Source organism: Chlorocebus sabaeus, chromosome 17, assembly GCF_047675955.1.
Source record: "Chlorocebus sabaeus isolate Y175 chromosome 17, mChlSab1.0.hap1, whole genome shotgun sequence".
In the NCBI taxonomy this organism is placed as follows: Eukaryota; Metazoa; Chordata; class Mammalia; order Primates; family Cercopithecidae; genus Chlorocebus; species Chlorocebus sabaeus.
Genome location: NC_132920.1, coordinates 58,374,508 through 58,390,992, shown reverse-complemented (window position 1 = coordinate 58,390,992; position 16,485 = coordinate 58,374,508).

The window sequence follows — 16,485 nt, the reverse complement described above, 5'->3', positions numbered from 1 at the left end:
AATCATAATTCTATGTATTAACATGGGTGAGACTGAACCCCGGTAAAGCAACTATTTAAGTCAACCTTACCAAGTAGGAGCAAGGATGTGCTATGTGCTAGGGATATAACAGTGAATAAACTTATCAGTGATTCTTTATGGAATGGTCTAATGGGAGAATCACAAAAATTATGATACAATGACAATTGCACTTGTAATAAGTGCTATGAAGGAGAATTTCTTCTTTCTCTAAGTTCATCTTTCTCTAAGTTCATTTTTCTCCAACTTGAGTGTTGTGACAAAGATCTGAGAACTGATGTTATAAATCTATAAATGGTACATGATTGTCCATAGATGCTAGAGTTTGAGGACAAATAGTGAGTCAAACCAAGATAAGTAATCTTGAGGAAGATAGATATTGACATAAATAGCACAATTGCACTTGTAGTAAGTGCTATGAAGGAGAAGTTCATCTTTCTCTAAGTTCATCATATTCTCTAGTATATAACCAAACATGTCCATGCAAAGGACATGATTCATGAGATGAGATCTGAAAGAGCAAGGTGTTAAATAGTAGAAGAGGAAGGGGAGAAAACATTTCTTGTGAAGGGAACACATGTGGAAGAACTCTCTGGAAGGAGAAAGCATGATGCATTTCTGGAAATTGAAAGTAAGCTAATGTGGTTGAAGCACAGGGGAAAATGGAGGAATCTGGATGTCCAATTAAGAAGCTCATAAATTATAATATGCGAAGAATTCATTTAGCCAGCTGATTGGACATTATGTTTAGAGCTTCAAATTTCTATGATCTTGTGGTGTTTGAGACACAACAATCACTCACCCACTTATGTATTTGTTTAATAAAATAAGTCATAAATTACAAAAGACAAATTACTTAGCAGGAATTTTACCATATATGGTATATCATTAGTTCAATAAATGTTTCTCAAACAACACTTATATTCTTTAGGGCTGAATAAATATAAAGGAAAGACATTGGTTTCCTTCCTCCAATTGTCTGGCTGCTAAGGAGCATTTGGAATGATGACCATCTTCATGACCATCTTTTTTAATTTTTGAATTACCTTGAGATTCTTGTAGTGGAAGGAAGGGGATGAATTTCCAACTCCTTCCCCATTATTGGTCATACAATTGATATTCTACTGGAGGCGAGGGGTATGGCAAGTATAGCAAAACAAAAATTACTATATATTTGGATATGTATACTGAGATGTGAATCGGTAGGTAAAGCTGTAAAATATGATCCAGGAAAAAAATAGGATATAATAACAAACTAGAAATGCATTGTAAAGACCATATATAGGCACACCTCATTTAATTATGCTTTCCTTTATTATGCTTTGCAGATTTTTTTTCTTTTATTTTTTAAACAAATTAAAGGCTTGTAGCAACTCTGCATAGAGGTTGAGCAAGTCTATCAGCACCATTTTTTCTAACAATGTGTGCACACTGTTTCTCTGTTACATTTTAGTAACTCTCACAATATCTCAAACTTTTTCACTATTATCATATCTATTTTGGTGATCTGTGATCAGTCATCTTTCATGTTACAATTGTAATTGTTTTGGGGAGCTATGAACCATGCCTGCATAAGATGGCAAACTTAGTTGTGTGTTTTCTCTTTCTCTTTGGGCCTTTCTATTCCCGGAGACAAAACAATACTAAAATTAAGCTGATTAACAACACTGTAATGGCCTATATATGTTCAAGTGAAAAGAAGAGTCACATATTTCTCTTTAAATCAAAAGATAGAAATGATTATGCTTAGTAAGGAAGACATGTTCAAAGCCCAGATAGGCTGAAAGCTAGGCCCCTGGTGCCAGTTAGAAAAGTTGTGAATGCCAAGAAAAAGTTCTTAAACGAAATGTAAAAGTGCTACTCCAGTGAACACACAGATAATAAGAAAGTGAAACAGCCTTATTGCTGATACAGAGAAAGTTTGAGTGGCCTGAACAGATGATCAAACCAGCTACAACATCCCCTTAGTCAAAGCCTAATCCAGAGCAAGGCCCTGATTTTCCTTAATACAATGAAGGCCGAGAAAGGTGAGGAAGTTGCAGAAGAAAAGCTTGAAGCTAGCAGAGGTTAGTTAATGAGGTTTAGGGAAAGAAGCCATCTTCGTAACATAGAAGTGCAAGGCTAAGCAGCAAGTACTGATGGAGAAGCTGCAGCAAGTTGTTCAGAAGATCTACCTAAGATCATTGATGAAGGCAGCTACACTAAACAGATTTTCAGTGTAGACAAAACAGCCTTCCACCAAAAGAAGATACATCTAGGACTTTCATAGATTGGAGAAGTAAATGCCTAGCTTCAAAGCTGCAAAGGACAGACTGACCTGTTAGGGGCTAATGCAGCTGGTGACTTAAGCTGAAGCCAGTGCTCACTGACCATTCAAAAAATCCTAGGGCCTTTAAGAATTATTCTAAATCTACTCTGTCTGTGCTCTGTAAATGCAACAACAAACTAAATGACAGAACAGCTGTTTATAGCATGGTTTACAAATATTTTAAACACACTGTTAAGACATACTGGTCAGGAGAAAAATAAATTCAAAACGTTACTGCCCATTGACAATGTACCTAATCACCCAAGGGCTCTGATGGAGATGTATAAGGAAATTAATGTTGTTTTCACGCCTGCTAACAAAATACCTATTCTTCAGCCCATGGATCAAGAAGTAATTTTGACGTTCAAGTCTTATTAAGAAATTTTTTTTGTTAGACTATAGCTTCCATAGCTAGTTATTTCCCTGATGGGTCTGGGCAACAAAAATTGAAAATCTCCTGAAAAGGATTATCTCTTCTAGATGTGATTAAGAACATTTGTGACTCATGAAACAAAAGTAACAATATTAACTGGGAGTTTGGAAGAGGTTGATTCCAGCTCTCATGGATGGCTGAGGAGTTCAAGACTTCAGCGGAGAAAGTAACTGCAGATGTGGTGGAAATAGCAAGATAACTAGAATTAGAATTGGAGACAGAAGATGTGACCGAATTACTCTCATCTCATGATCAAACGATCTGATGAGAAGTTGCTTCTTGTGGATGATCAAAGAAAATGGTTTGTTGAGATTGAATCTGATGAAGATATCTGAATATTGCTGAAATAAAAAAGTATTTAGAATATTAGTTTATAAATCAGGGGCAAGGTTTGAGAGGATTTTTTTTTTTTTTTTTTTTTTTTTTTTTGAGATGGAGTTTTGCTCTTGTTGCCCAGGCTGGAGTGCAATGGTGGGATCTCAACTCACTGCAACCTCCACCTCCCGGGTTCAAGTGATTCTTCTGCCTCAGCCTCCGAGTAGCTGGCATTACTGGTGCCCACCACCACATCCAGCATTTTTTGTATTTTTAGTAGAGATGGGGTTTCACCATGTTGGCCAGGCTGGTCTCGAACTCCTGAACTCAGGTGATCCACTCGCCTCAGCTTCCCAAAGTGCTGGGATTACAGGCATGAGCCACCACACCTGGCCAATTAACTCCAATTTTGAAAGAAGTTCTATTGTGGGTAAAATGCTATCAAACAGCATAGTATGCTATAGAAAAATCTCTTATGAAAGAAGAATTCTTTTTATGAAAGGAAGATCAATGTGGCACACTTTGTTGTCTTATTTTAAGAATTTGCCACAGCCACTTCAACTTTCAGCAATCACCACCTTAATCAGTTAGCAGCCATCAACATCAAGCTAAGACTCTGCACTAGCAATAAGATTATAACTGCATGAATGGTCAGATGAGCATTAGCAACTTTTAGCAATAAAATATTGTAATTAAGTTATATAAATTGTTTATTTGAAATAATGCTATTGCACACTTAATAGACTATGGTATAGAAACGTAACTTTTATAGCACTGGAAAACCAAAAATCCATGCGACTTTATTGTGTTATTTGTATTATTGTGGTGATCTGGAACCAAATCCCTAATATCTCTGAGGTATGCCTGTATTAAATAATTAATATGACTTTGTGTAACATATTAATATGTCCTGCTTTGCACTGAATGATATATTGAATATGGAGGAATCTGAAATACTGTGCTTAGGAAAGAATAAAGAAAAATAAAGATAAATCACTCTCAATCAGATTTTACTTGACTCTGTAGAATGTTTAGCAGGCTTAGCATTATTCAGAGTTCAACAAAGGAAATAGTTTGTGCATGGCTGGATCATTGTTGTAAGAAAGTAAATTCATATATTTAAGAATAGGACTTCCATAAGCTCTGGTCTATATAGACTTAAGTTAAAATTGTATGTCTTATTTTTAGGAGCATCATTTAGAAAAATAAATTATCTTTTTAAGTTTCTCTCAAAGCAACTAAAACAGAACCCATAAACTTCTGTGTGCAATTATTTATTTGATGTTATTTGTCAGTATGTAGCCTTTTTCAAGAACGTTGGGCATTAATCTGGACAACCACCTGTATTAGAGGTTTCCAAATCTAGTTATATAGAATCATGACAATGTGAAACAATGGCAAGTACTTAGGATGGAATAAGAATTTTATTGATTCAAGGTGCTTTAGCCCAGCTGTCAAATACAGCCTAGACTCCTTTGCTATTCTTTACCCTGAATTCATAAAAAATAGCATCCCCATAGGACAATTTTAATTGGAAGCATATTTTACTCCCATGATGCAAACTCAGGGTCACAACAGGTAACCTGAAAGATTGTTCCACCATATGTTATACCCAGAAAATATATTCCCCAAATACCATGATACACAAGGGGGCAAAAATTACATAAGTCTTAAGATAAACTTCCCATCAAGTCAGTTTACCATAACTGAATGGTTGGGTTTCAGATGAAGGAAAGATGCAATGTAGATTCTGGTATACATTAGGAAAATGAAAATTATGTTCCACCTGTTTGAGGGCCTGTAACTTTTACTCTAAGCTGCGTAGTATGTATCAAGACAGTCAAGGATGAGCTTAATACATGGTCATATATTCTGGAAATCAGAAAATTTTAAGACTTTTTTATTCAATAATTTAAATAGATACACTATTTATTTTCAAGATAGACCTTAAAAGATGTCTATTAGTAACATAATTATAGTTCTTATAAGAAAATGTGGAAGAAATTTTAATCAACAAAAGGCATTTTCCTATTGTTTACTTATAAATATATTTAAAATAATTGCTGAATGTTGACAAATGCTTTATGAATTATTATTGAAATTTTATGAGAAAATTTAAAAATTTAAGCCTTCAAAAATGACAAGCTTCAATTTATAAGTTTTCAATTCTGATAAATGTGTTTCCAAATCTTTGCTGTATAATTGTTGTGGCATGAATTGTTACATTCAAGACTAACAAATACCTACCTTTTGCTATATGGTATAATCATAATATTAGAGTCAAGGTGATGATTTGCATATATTGATTTTCTTTCCAATTCAGGATACCAAGTAAAGAGAGTTTAAATAGAATGTGCTGCCAAAATGCTTCATTACTGCCATAGATTAATAATGATTTGCAACGTTATTTGTGTAATTACGTGTTTAAGTCACCTCCATTTGGCTTTCAGCTCTATAAAGGCCAGACTTTTGTCACATCCGAGTCCAGCACAAGAACTGACACATAACAGTGTCCCAAAATTTGTTTCATTATCCACTCTGTGGTGCCATAAGAAATCACTCTGAAGAATAACAGTGGGAAACCAAGGACCACAGTGTATGGGAAAAGGAGAGGCACTTATCAAACTATACAGCTGCCTATTCAATAATTCTAAAATGAGTTAAGTCTTTGGCTAATTAGGATGCCAGTGACTTAATCTAATGACTACAGTTCTGTATTCATGCGTAAAAGGATGGCATCTTTAAAAAGACAAAGGCAATATATTTAATCTTAATTCTCCCTTTGGTATTTTCTTATATATATAATTTAATGTACATAATTTTTCTGTTTCAAAAATCTGGATTTGACCTCTTTGAGCCATCCCAGCTGACCCCTTATTTTATTGGTCTTCTGAACACCAACTGATAGGTGCTCCCAGGTTGCAGATTAATTAGCTGCCACTGAGTGGTTATTAGCTCATTAGCAGCTACTTTGACCCATTGGCAATTGATTCCTCAAGCAGGGTTAGGGGAAAACTCACTGCCATCAAACTGGATTTTCTTAACACTGGAATGGTAAAGTAGATCATTCAGCTTCTTACTGGGTTCTTATATTTAAAAATGCATTCCCCTTCTTTATCCCAGGAGAGGTACCATATGCAGGAGTAAAGACTGGGTTTAGAACAGAAAAATCCAGTTCCAATCTCAATTCTGTTTCTTACCAACTGTATAACTTTGAGTAAATGTCTTGGTTTCTCTAAACTCATTATTGTTCACGTATAAAATGAAAAAAAACCTAGGACATACCAAACAGAAGTCTGATGAGTATTAATATATAAATATTGCATGAATGATGCATTGAATAATTACTTAAGTAAATGCAATCTATTTTGTTTGACTGTATTGTTATCCCCTGGTGTCCCTTGGCTTCTCTGGGGGAAGAGTACAGTTCCTTGCCTTGCTGATTTAGACAGCCATATGACTTGCTTTGGTCAAAGTGCGATCAGGGAAGACGTGTTACTCCTAGACAGAATTTTTAAAATGAAACATATGCTTGGTCATAATCTTTAATTTCCTCCTAGTAGTATCCCAGAGAAAAGTTGTTTTGTCAGCCTTGGCCTCCCAGTGAAGGCAATAGAGCAGTCTGAGCTGACCTGTAATGGGCTTGTAATGTTAGCAAGAAATAAACCTTTGTTACCGCAATCCACTGATATTCCATTGTTGCTTGTTACTGTAGAATAACCCAACATATCCTACTCTATACACTTACCACTAGTAGCAGTATTATTATAAGTAATGGTGACAATGAAGGCAAATACAAACAGATATTGAAAAATAAAAATAAAAATCTGTACAATCAAGAATACTTTCTAAAAATTAGATGCAAATGGAACTCTAAGGTTTCTAGCAACTATGTAATAAAAAAGAACATATCTAGATACTGGATTCAGTGTCTGTGATATACAAAGAAATCATTTACTAAAGGGAATCCAACTACTTGTAGTTCAAAAATCTTAGCTTCTTATGGATCTTAACAAAAAGGATTATATTTGACCAGCCAATAGAATCAAATGTGGGGAAATGTTTGATTTGGGGTCTTCTCTGATTGATCTGTGGCAATGACAATAACAATGACTTGAAAGATGATAATGAGGCAGCTAGCCTACAAGGTCTATAAAAGTGTTGTCTTACAGGTGGTTTTATATTTCAGGTTCTCTCTACCATAACACTCTTGTCTTCTACGTGCAATAGAGTTAAGATAATACAGGAGAGGAAAAGAGGTACAATTTTTAATACCCTGTAGCACCCTGTTCTTTTTTCCTGTCTTCTCACTTCTTCTTATTTCATTTCTTTCATTTGAACTAGCTTTTAATTGAGCCATTGTGTGTAGGTTATAGGAAATAATGGATAATCTTAAGCCATTGGTATTTAAATTTTTTCCTTAAATTATGATGCTCTACAACTCTAAAAAACAGTGAAGCAACAGTATTCATTACCCCAGGATAGGCTGCATACTGTCTTAGAATGAAGAAGTCGTTGTTCAGTTTCAGCTTAAAAGCTAGTCTTTTCAACAACATTAAAAAACAGCAGCATTGAGAGCCACACTGTGTTGAGAGCAAGTTAGCAGTGTTTCTATATTTTTAAAACTTCCTTGTACATATCATGATCCTACTCTAGCAGACTTGAGTTGTAAAACCATACTAAAATTATAGTGCAAAAACCATGGAGGATATGTTGCAGGAAAAGACTGCAGTAGATAGGAACTTTCAATATTGGAGAAATTGAGGGTAGGCCTGTCCCAAACCCTTCCAAGATTACTTCCCCCTCCCCCATCACCATCCCATCCCACCCATTGTTGATCCCACCATGGGCTTGGGTTCAGGGTAGAAATGAAGACCAATACTCAAACCTATCTAAGTTTTGGGGAAATTCTAGTATACGAGGGCCTTACTTCTTGCCTCTTAGCAAAGCTGTGCATTGATATTGAATATATTGCCAAATCAACATGGCACTGAGACTGCAGCAGGAAAGAAGCCATAGCTGAGAGAGAGGTTTGAAATTAGCTTCAACCATATATATCAGTGTGCAGAGAAAGTAGCTATTTTACTCTCCAGAGGAATGCAGGAGAGTCGTGATCCTCTCCAGAGAGCCAGAAGAGTCATAGAACAAGGAGTCATTGTATACAGAAGCCAAAAAACTGGGAGCCATGAGAAGAAACCCTGGTACCCCAATTATCAGGATGAACCAGCCCCTCCTCAGCTGGCTTTGCTGCAGTATGACAAGAGAGCAGAAAAGACAGTCACCCCACAGCAGAGAGCAGCAAAGATCCAGAAGGTAGCATGCACACCTCAGCATTCTCTCCTTTCACAAAGACAACCTCTTGGGGAGGGAGAATAGTAAAAGAGATGAGTAAAAAAAAAAAAAAGAGTAAAACTTTGAATTGAGAATTCAAAGTTAAAACAGTTAATTATTCTACAGGGATTTAGTTAATATGCATAAACATTCGGGTTACCTTTCTTGGTAATTTTAAGATATGTTTCTTATCAGGAGTAACAGTCTTCTGAGATCAGATTATGAATAAATATACCGAAAAATATTTACTATCTTTGGGTGCATCATGTAATATATTATAAAGTAATAGTATAATGTTTTGATCCTCATTTTGTACATTTCTTTGATTACACTGTCTCAGATGTTCCTGTGTTCAGCAAGTTATTGAATTATTAGAGGTGCCACTGTAGTAAGTATAGAGTCAACAACATAAAAAAAAAAAAATCCCCAAGTAACATATTGCAAAGCAGAAGATGAGAATTTGGCATTATAAAATGATGACCTTACAGAGAGAAAGATCCATTTGTAATATTATGCTTCTTTTCCTAAAATATTTACTTAAAACTTTTTTATTCTTTGTATACTTTCACCTCCAAGTCACTCAAGGAAGATGGAAAACTAAAGTTGAAACCAGTAGCAAAAGCCAACTTCTCCAAGTGCTGCCTGTCCAAATGGGCATTACATCAAATAACTCAGATGAATGGTGGTATTCCTATACTTTAATGCTTAGTCCCTAATGATTATGATAATCTATAACCAAAATCGGGTTACAGTTAGCAATTTTATGAATGTTTATACACAAATATGTAAATTAGTTTTAATAGTTCTGTTTCTTATTCCTTCCTGCTGAATGATTCAAATACCCAAACATAGAATCCAATCCATTTTGGATGTGACTGAAAAGCAAAGTTAATTCTTAGCAAAACTTCCTGTTATATACTTATGAACTTAACCCATGTTCACCCAATTTAGCAGTTGCAAATTTATAATAATTTCTAAATATTGTTTCTAGTTTGTTCAAAACCCATGCATTTCTCCAACAGGAACTGCACCAGGTATTGCTGATATACCGGTGAGCAAAGCTGAATAGGTCTCTGGCCTCATGTAGCTTGAGGATATAGAGGTGGAAAGAGCTTAATCAAGTGACTACACAAATATATGATCACATATGTAATAATTGTTTTAAATAAGAGGTACATGGTGCTAGAAGAGGGGCTACCAAACTAGTCACAGAGGCCATTGACAATTTCTCCAAGGAAGTGACCATCTAAATTCTGAGTGATACATAGGAATTAACTTGTGGAAGAGAGAAATAAGGATTCCAAATGGATGATAAAGCTAATATCAGGGTTCACTGGTAAAAGAATCCTATTTGTTCTAATGAATGAAAACAAGTGCTTTATGGCTGGAACCCAGTGAGTGAGTAGTAGCCTCATGGGAGAGGAGTCTGGGGTAGACAGATAGGGATAATCACATAGAAACTGCCTGAAGAACATTAATAATAGTGAGAATTTATAGAGCTCTTGCTCCACACCAACACTGTTCTATGCATTTTGTATGTACCAATTTAATCTTCACAACTTTATGAAAGAGGTACTATACTATATTTCTTCACTATACATAAGCAACAAAGGCACAGTTTAACTTGCCCCAAATCACCCAGCTAATCATTATGAAATAATTAACTTCAACCCCATGAAGTCTTGCTCTGAGGACTGTGCTTTCAATCACTAAGTTATGCTAATTGTAGCTTTAGAGCTATGGTAAGTAATTTACTCAGCAACTTGAAAGCACTGACTAGCCACTGAAACATTTTAAATAATACGTGGACAGGTGAGAATCAAATTGTCGGCCAGGTGCAGTGGCTCATGCCTGTAATCCCAGCACTTTGGAAGGCCAAGGCGGGTGGATAGCCTGAGATCAGGGGTTTGAGACCAGTCTGGCCAACTACTCAGCTACTCGGGAGGCTGAGGCAGGCGAATTGCTCGAACCCAGGAGGTGGAGGTTGCAGTGAGCCGAGGTCCTGCCATTGCACTCCAGCCTGGGCAACAAGAACGAAACTCCATCTCAAAAAAAAAAGTTGTCAGATTGGAGGGACAAGCGTGCAAATGGGCACAAAAGTTAGGGAGCTATTATATTACTCTAAATAAGAAATGATGAAAACATGACCTAAGTTCCTATTTTAACTAAAACTTTTTTTTTTCATGTAGAAACAAGTACCAATCAGCAGACCCAAAGAAAATGGTTTTCTTCCTGTAGTAGCAGGCTTTAGAAATGCTTAGTAAACTGCGCCTATTTATACCTAGCTGTCCTTCAGTTGCCTATTTTCAACTGAACAAATCCATTATAGCCAACCACAGGGCATCAGGGAATCAGATAATTGTTCATCCATTTCTATTGTCTTTGAAAAAGGATTTTGTATTTATGTTTGAATATGAGTATCACTTGCAGATTTTCTTTTAGTACTTACTAAGAATAGTACTTCAAACCATATAATTGTGCAACATCTACAAGGTCACAGTTTGCAGGGGCTTGGGACACTGCTTGTTTCTCCTTCTCCCTTGACAACTTCCTTTCTCCTCCCCATGAGGAAACAAGAATTCATGTCTAATGATCTCTCCAGCGAGGGGCAAGACTGGCCACTCTGAATTCTTCAGAAGGCCACAACATTCCAGCTTATGTTACATCAATTATTCCAAGATCCTTTAATCATGGTGATTTCCAGGACAAATCCAAGAGAGCCTCAAATGCTATGGGAAGGCCCAGCTTTCCAGACCAACCACTGCTTTGTGCTTATTTCTTCACTCTTTGTTTCTCAGTAGGATCCTGTCTTCCATTCCTCTTTGCCCTTTCAGATCCTTCCACTGGTTTCAGGAATTCACTCCTGGTTATTGGCAAACTTCCTTACATCTTTAACCTCTTCATGCTACTTTCTTCTTGCTCTCATTAAATTTCAGTTATACAAGGGAAATAAGTTCAAGAGATTTATTTTAAATATGGTGACTACAGTTAACAATATGTTGAATACTGAAAATAGTTGGGAGTAGTCTAAGTGTTCTTGCTACACACACACACACACACACAAAGCATGTGAGGTAAGGTATATGTAAAATAGCTTGATTTAGCCTTTCCATACCATGTATGCATATCAAGACATTATACATCATAAATGTGTACAATTTTTACAGAAGAAAAGCAAGAATTAGGGGGTGGACTGAGTCAAACACTGGACTCATGAATGAGAGGAGATTATAGGAAGCATAGTAAGTGATATGGTTTTGCTGTGTCCCCATTTAAATCTCATCTTGAATTATAGCCCCCATAATTCTCACATGCTGTAGGAGGGACCCAGTGAGAAGTAATTGAATCATGGGAGTGGGTCTTCCTCATACTGTTCTCCTGACAGTGAATAAGTCTCACGAGATCTGATGGTTTTATAAAGGGGAGCTCCCCTACACACTCTCTCTTGCCTGACACCATGTAAGATGTGACTTTGCTCCTCATTCCCCTTCCACCATGACTGAACTGTGGAACTGCAAGTCAATTAAACCTCTTTCCTTTATAAATTACCCAGTCTCAGGTATGTCTATTAGCAGAATGAGAACAGACTAATACAGTAAGTGAAGTAGATAATAAGGAAAAAAAATAGCTAACCAAGTTTAATGACATTCTCCTCAATGATTTGGGGTATTCTGAAGCAGAATAAGGAGACACATTTTGGAAGCAGAAAAGGGAATCAAGAAGAATATAAAACCCACCTCAAGGTCATGACATACATGAGCTGTGGGAGGAAACTGCCAAAAATTAATGGGACTATGGGGTAGAGTGTCCAGGCACCAGCCATATTGCAGTTGGCCCAGTGGTATGGTTCTTAAACGTTAGTCCTCATCAAAATCACCTAGGGGGCTTCTTAAAGACAGCTTTCTGGGTTCCACTTCCAGAGTTTCTAATTTAATTGGTCTGGTGGGGTGAGAATTTGCATTTTTAATAGCTTCCACATGATACTGACCCTGCTGATCTGGAGGCCAAGCTTTGAGTACCATTGATTCAGTGGCTTTCAACTCTGTCTGCCCATTATAATCACCTGAGAAACTTTTAGAGTCATTGATACCCATGCCTCTTCCTAGAAGTTCTGATTTAATTGATGTGTCATGGTCTGAAGCATTGTCAATTTTTTATCTGAGGATTGACATCTCTTTATTCCCTTCAACCTCCTGTATCTGGTAACCACAATTTTACTATTTCTAAGTTTGATTTTTTTTTTTCCCCACACTCCACATGTAGGATTGTGCAGAATTTGTCTTTCTGCGCCTGGCTTATATCACTACTCTTATCCTTGGTGGCTTTAATATTTCCATACATACCCTGACCTCTTAGTTCTTGTCCACTTCACTTATATTTTCTCTTGATGCCCCCTCCAACTCAGGTGACCATTCTAACACTTCTAGTGACTATAACTTCTGAAATTGATTTTACCCCATCCCCCATTTTTTCCAGCTTTCTCAGACTGTTAGCAGTGGAAGAGATTTGAGTTACCATGAGTTACTGGAGGTGAATCCATACCAATTCCACAACTTCAGTCCTTGCCTCCTCAGAAGAAACAATTCAACTGAGGGGCATACAGCAGAAAAAGAAACCAAGGCAAGTTTCAGAGCATGAGTGGAAATCTAGAAGGCTTTAGAACAGGAAAGAAAGGAAAATTCTCTTGAAAGAGACCCAATCAGGTAACTGAAGTTGGAAGAAAGAAAAGAGAGCAAAAGAAGACAGCAAAAAAGGACCTTTAACCTTAATCTTGGGACTTACAGACTCACCTCTTTCCCATGATTCTTTCCATAGGGTGGGCTTTCTGCATGCCCAGTACTTTCCTTGTCCTTTGGGTCTGAGCAGGCGCCTTGTGTTTAGGAAGTTATATGCAGGCCCAACTGAGGCCTTCTTCCTGTGGAGCGTACCCCTGAAAGAATATACTGCACCAGTTTTATCTCTTGACGCGCATGCCCAGGGAGTGTGCTTCTCCTTAGGGCCTGTGTTTAATTAACAGTCTGATGTTAACAGGTGTGGACCATCAGGAAATGGCCTCTCTGTGGTGCTGCCAAATTATCATTTTAGAGAGACAGAGATTTTTAGTGGGTGGTAGTAGAGCCCTCTCCTGCACCGCTCATGCCTAATAACTACCTGTTCCAAATCCAGCATTTTTCTTTCAACAACTCTTGATTTCCAGTGAGACCACTATGCCTTGCTGCCCCAACTATCTTTAACTGTCCATGACCCGTTTACTGTATTCCCATCATCCACCAGAAGGGCTCAACATTAAACCATGCGTTTGTAGATAACTTCTGCTGCTGCAGCTTCTTCTCTCCGTCGAACTTACTTCAAAAAAACTCCAGCTGTGGTAAAATCTAGCGCTCTGTATCTAATGGAGAAAAATCACTCAACTATACTGACATATTTTGTGTTTTTGACCAAAAGTCTCAAAAATATCAGGTGATTTGAGAAATTGTAGTCATTACCTAGTAGAAAATTCATATACCTCTTACTAAAGGCTTCACACATATTAACAAAGTTATTCCTTTCAAACCCTGAAAGGTAAGTGCAATTAATTTCTTTGTTAGGGAAATTAACAGGACATATCCCTGTTAGTTGAAAAGACTGAGGTTCAGAGAAGTTAGGTAAGTTGACCCAAATCATAAAACAAATGAGTCAGTGAGGATTTGAATGCAGGCAGGCTTAGCAATATTGCTTCTCCTATATCCCTAGTAAATTTATTCCCCAAGATAACCATTTCACATTCTATCTCTTCTCACATCTCTAACATCTTCCTCTCAATTCTGTTGATGACCTCATACTTTACAGAAACTCCACATAAACACCCATTGTAATGCTCCTCTTGAGTGCAAAACTTCTCACAAGTGTTGTAAGTATTCATTGCCTTCATTTCCTCATTCCTCAGTCTCTCTTCAATCTACTGCAACTGGGCCTCTGTCTCCACCACATCTTTAAGATCTGTTTAAGATCTCAATGACTTTGCTTCTACCAAAGCCAAAATTAAATTCTAGACCTTATTTTATTCAGTCTCTTGGCAATGTCTGACATTGTTGAACATGCCCTCCATCTTGAATATCTACACTTTTGGCTTGCTTCTGCTAGCTTTCATTTCTCATTAGCCAACCATTTATAGTAGCCTTGCTTTCTCACTTTCTGATCTTCCTCTTCCAGACCACTAAGTGTTGTAATCATCCAAGTTATTTTTTGGTCATTTCCTATCTTTTATCACATTTTTTTGTTAAGTGGTTTCTTCTATTGTCATGATTTTAAATAACATTCATACACTAATTTGAGGTAGACTTTATTATGGGTCTCTACTTTCATATAAAAACTGCCAATTAAAAATATTTGAACAATTACATCTACTTTAAAATATAGCTGGGTATCAACAAAAACAGAAAGATCAAACTCATATTATCCTTTTCAGCTAATCACACTCTAAAAGCCAGGTACGGTGGCTCACGCCTGTAACCCCAGCACTTTGGGAGGCTGAGGCGGGCGGATCAGGAGGTCAGGAGATAGAGACCATCCTGGCTAACGCGGTGAAACCCCGTCTCTACTAAAAATACAAAAAAAAAAAAAAAAGAAAAATTGCTGGACGTGGTGGCGGGCACCTGTAGTCCCAGCTACTCGGAAGGCGGAGGTTGGAGAATGACTTGAACCCAGGAGGTGGAGCTTGCAGTCAGCCGAGATCGCGCCACTGCACACCAGCCTGAGTGACAGAGCGAGACTCTATCTCAAAAATAAATAAATAAATAAATAAATAAATAAATAAATAAATAAATAAATATAAAGGTAAAATAAAATCTTGTGTATCCTAGGTTTTCCCCATTTCCTGTATCTGTTACATCAATAAGCATCACTAGGTTTATTTCCATCAAAATGTATTTGTGAAAGATAATTGGGTATTAAATGACTAATAGAGTTGAGCTAAGCCAGGCACAGTGACCCATGCCTGTAATCCCAGCACCTGAGGTCAGAAGGTCAAGACCAGCCTGACCAACACGGTGAAGCCTCATCTCTACTGAAAATACAAAAATTAGCCCTACGGGGTGGCAGGTGCCTATAATCCCAACTACTCAGGAGTCTGAGGCAGGAGAATTGCTAGAACCCAGCAGGCAGAGGCTGCAGTGAGACGAGATCAAGCCATTGTACTCCAGACTGGGGGACAGAGCAACACTCCATATTAAAAAATGAAAATAAAAAATTAAAAAAGTTGAGCTAGATTTGTTAGCTATTTTCAGAGCATTCTATTTATTGCCTATTGCTAACTTTCTTGAGCTTGTTCCCTAATTGTTATGAAAAAAAGAAAACATGAGAGAAAAGGAAGAAGAAAAATAGAAAAAGATTAATACTATGATGAAAGAAATCTGCAATATTTCTAAGATGATAAAGTAAATGAATAATTATATAGAACATTTTGTTTATTACCTATTTGCATGGTTAAAATAAGAACAAATACAATAAAACAGATTACTTCATATGAAAAACACTTCATTATACAATAAACAATACACCTGTATTTCAATATTGCTGCCAATAAGGACTCCCAGTTCTATTCACCACTACCCTACACCCCATCCCCAGTTCCATCAAGTTTCAATGCAATCATGAAAATGTTAGATAAATATTTATCTTCCAATCTATCATTTCATTCTGTCAAACTCCTCAAAACTTATCTCCATGTTCTTTCTCTATTATTGAGATGTTAGGGGCAGTAACACATTCTGTTTTCCTTTCCTACTACATATCTTTAAATTCTAATATTTTATTCCTATCACTTTTTATTTGCAGAGACTAATTTTGATTCATCCAAGAGAATACGGTATCTGTGAAGACTGCCTAACAAACAACTGTTTTAAGTTTCCACTTTTTAGAAGTTTATTTCCCATTGTTTCCTTTTATATATTGTATCTCACCTTTGGCTTCTAAACACTCCCCTCCTGTTCTTTATGGTAAAAACGATTTGGCATATCTTTTTTACTACCTGGGAAGCATTTATTCCTTTACCCTTTCTGAGCTACTAAGGCAAAGGTATCTAATCAACAGGTGAGTAGTC